Source organism: Halichoerus grypus, chromosome 6 (genome assembly GCF_964656455.1).
Source record: "Halichoerus grypus chromosome 6, mHalGry1.hap1.1, whole genome shotgun sequence".
Lineage (NCBI taxonomy): Eukaryota > Metazoa > Chordata > Mammalia > Carnivora > Phocidae > Halichoerus > Halichoerus grypus.
Window position 1 is genome coordinate 74,757,631 of NC_135717.1, and position 2,445 is coordinate 74,760,075.

Sequence of the window (2,445 nt, forward strand, 5' to 3'; positions counted from 1 at the left end):
TAAATCCATTGTTCCTTTTTCTTATCCTGCTGGGTTTTGTGTATGTGTTTTAATGTCTTTAGTATCAGTATTCTTTAACTCCTTTATCATGTTTTTGTTGTTATTGTTGTTTTTAATTTTACTACGGAATTTTTACTTTTGGTGACCATGAAGCTTACATAAAATATCTTAAGCTTATAACATCCTATTTTTATTGATAAAAACTTAAATTTAATAGAATTTGTAAACTTTAAACCTTCATTCTTCATATTTTAGGTTATTGCTTTTATAATTTGTATGGTTTTTTGTGTATTGTATAACAATAAATTATTGTAGTTATGGCTGTTTTAATTATGTTTTTTTTCTTTTTTACTTTTAAACTAGAGTTTTAAGTGAATTATGCATTCTGTTACCATATTGCAGAATCTAACTATATCTATATATTTACCATTACCAGTTTGATTTGTGCTACCTCCTTGCTTTTGTGTTAATTAGTGTTCTTTTACTTCCACCCAAGGAACTCTCTTTAGGACTTCTTATAAGGCAGGTCTGGTTGTAATAAACTCCCTCAGATTTTTTTTTTTTTTTTTTTTTTTTTTGGATGAGGAAGATGTATCCCTTCTTTTGTTTCTCAAGGACAGCTTCCCCAGGTGTAGAACTCTTGGGTGACAGTAATTTTCTTTCAATATTTTTATTATGTCATTCCACTCTTTCCTGGTCTGAAAAGATTCTGTTGGGAAATCCAATAGTCTTATGTTCTTTGTATGTAATTCTCTCTTTTCTCTGTTGTTCTTAACTTTTTTTTATTTTTAACTTTTTTTTTTTACATTTTTGGTCTTTAATTAAGCACATAAAACAACTATTTTATATATTTCTCCATGAACTTTTTGTGAAATTCAGATCACAGTGTATCATTTACAAATCTTTTGTCATTCTTCTTTCTTTTTAAAAATATATTTATTTATTTTAGAGAGAGAGAGCACAAGCAGGAGGGGCAGGGAGAGAGAGAGAATCTCAAGCAGCCCAACTCAGGGCTTGATCCCACAACCCTGAGATCATGACCTGAGCTGAAACCAAGAGTTGGATGCTTAACTGACTGTGCCACCCAGGGGCCACTGTCTTTCTTCTGATAATCTACACCATTTGCACAGTTCTTGAAAAAAACATCATCATCCTACTTTCTTTTAACTTTAAAGTTGGCCTGAGGCTGTGATGGGCCAGTGAGATTGAGAGGGTTTCCACTCAAAATGTTTTCCATATGTATTCTTTCTTCTTCAGCTTTCTCTTCTCGTTCCTTCCTGGACTGATCTTCAGCTCTTTCATTTTTATTTTTTTCTAGTTCTGCAAGAGGTGATACAGAATCATCATCATCACTCCCCTCTTCAAAATTTTCATTTTCATCTTCCTCATCTGTTGGAGGATCATCTGCATCAAGGTTGACAGCAGGAATCTGGTTTAAGCAAGACTTCTTTGACACTAAAGAGAAGATGGTATGTTCTTATGTTAGACAATCTCTATATTTCTCTCTTGCACCAACTCGCTTGCTCTCTTCCAGCTCTCTCCTACAGTCATGGTTCCAAGCTTCTTTGGGGGTATCCTAAATAGTTTGTCTATATTTTATCTTTGTATGAGAAGGTAGGTCTCTACTCAGGCTCTTCTTCTGAAGTTTATAGGTTTGCTTTGTCCAGTCAGCTCAGTTTGGATTTCTGGGTGTGTCTGCTGATAATGTCCTTGGGCATTTGGGTCCAGCTATCATTATCTATATTTGAGTGAGACATTTGTTTGAGCTCTGAGGATGAGGACTGGGGCTATATCACTCACTAAGAACAATTAGATAGGACTGCTGCTTGCTTCCCTACTAGTGAGGTTGGTTGTAGGATGGCTTCCATGTTTGTCTAGATTCTCTGATCAGGCTTACCAAATGGTTGGGACTGAGTACTACATTCAGTAATAGATGAGGTTATGAGATAGCTTCCCTGCCCTGGCCAGGTGGTAGGATGTGTCTCAGGGCTTACATGGTTCATTGTTTGGGGATGCAAATCAGGCCAGAGTGTGTCTGATTTCCCTAGTCAACTGGGGTTACTGATTTTGCTCTGCAAATGGGGAAAGCCATGGGCTGTGCTGTCTGTTAAAATGCCACTGTTTATAGGCCTGTTGAATGGGCTATGCAGCTTCCCATGTGCTCTGGGTAGGCTCCCTGGCTGGACAGGCTGAAGGCTGTATTCAGTGATAAGAAGAACTACAAATTAGAATCCTTGCCTTGGCACAGTAAGATAAGAAGCTCTAATGCTGATAAAGCCCTTTGTTGTCTCAACTCAAGCTGACTACACCCCAAATACTCTGGCCAAAGAGGGATACTGACTTTGTTTTCTAAACTGTCTACTCTATTACTGCTAAGTCCCCTGATCAGAATGTGCCCCTGACTTGGTTCTGCATATGAGCAAAACAACTAGTTGGGATAACATT

At 37.1% G+C, this 2,445-nt stretch overlaps 1 pseudogene; it reads right to left on the minus strand.

The window, feature by feature from the left end:
- Positions 1 to 666: 666 nt before the first annotated feature.
- On the minus strand, positions 667 to 2,003 carry LOC118542374 (spliceosome-associated protein CWC15 homolog pseudogene; annotated as a pseudogene).
- Between the last annotated feature and the right edge of the window lie 442 nt (positions 2,004 to 2,445).